The sequence below is a fragment of the Echinops telfairi genome, unplaced genomic scaffold, assembly GCF_000313985.2.
Source record: "Echinops telfairi isolate 266 unplaced genomic scaffold, ASM31398v2 ScPeMD7_70;HRSCAF=299, whole genome shotgun sequence".
Lineage (NCBI taxonomy): Eukaryota > Metazoa > Chordata > Mammalia > Afrosoricida > Tenrecidae > Echinops > Echinops telfairi.
Window position 1 is genome coordinate 65,306,267 of NW_022103968.1, and position 1,396 is coordinate 65,307,662.

The window sequence follows — 1,396 nt, forward strand, 5'->3', positions numbered from 1 at the left end:
AAGTAAAAATATATTTGTAAATTATGTATCAGATAAGGGTACAGTATTCAGAATTTATAAAGAACTCTACAAATCAACAATAAAAAGGGAAACAGGCTAGTTTTAAAATAGGTATACAGATTTTAATAGATTATTTCTCCAGAGGAATGTGAGTCCATGAAAAAAAATGCCTAATACCATGCAATTATGGAAAGGCAAATACAAGTGAAATACTACAGGCAATTATAAGTTTTGGTAAAGTGTGGAGAAATGAAAAATCTCAAAAATTGCTGGTGGAAATTAAAATGGAACAGGCAGTTTAGAAAAATTTGGTACTTTTCAAAAATTTAAACAGAATTACATGTTGCAACAATTGCCCTCCTAGACATATACCCAAAAGAAATGAAAACATATCCACATAAAAATGTTCATAGTACTATTCATAACAATAGTGCAGTAGAAACAAATCAAATGTCTATCAACTAACGAATGAATAAATACAATGTTATATGTCCATACAATATACTACACAAAGGGGGCTCAAGACTTCCCTGACTAGGAGGATGGGGGCTGGAATGGCCCAGACAAGTTGATACAGCATAATTCAATTCATAACAATGTCTCTTTCTCACTCATTTTTGTACAAGTTCTTGTGTGAACATGTTTTCATCTCTTTTAAATACATATAAAAGAATGGAATTGGTGGGTCATATAGTAATCCTGCTTAATTTGTGAAAAACGTCAAATTTTTCTATGGTAGCAGCGCTATTTTACAATACTAGCATTTTTATGAGCTCCAATTTCTCCACATCCTCACCAAAACCTCTGTGGTAGTTACATAATCTGTTGTTAATTTGAGAGGATTAAGAGTGAAGGGGTGACATGGAAGAAGCACACCAGCCTGCGTGACCACGAGGTGTAGAAAGGACCAGGCATCAGACATAAAAGTACAAAAAATAATATCAGTGGGTGCCCACCTTCCCAATATGATCACTTAAGACAAATGTGTGCATAAGTAAATGTGGTGAAGAAAGCTGATGGTGCCTGGCTATCAAAAGGCATAGATAGTGCCTGGGGTTTTAAAGGCTTGAAGATAAACAAGTGGCCATCTAGCTGAGAAGCAACAAAGCCCACATGGAAAAAGCACACCAGCCTATATCAGGCATCAAAGAACAAAAAAATCTTATCATTGTAAATAAGGTTAAGTGCAGAGTGGAAACCAAAAGCCTATCTGTAGGCAACTGGACACCCCCTTACTGAAGGGTGGCGGGTAGGAGATGAGCCAGTCAGGTTGCAGGGAAGCAACAATGAAAAATACAACTTTCCTCTACTTCTTAAATGCTTCCTCCTCCCACTATCATGATCCCAATTCTACCTTACAAATCTGGCTAGACCAGAGGATGTACACTGGTACAGA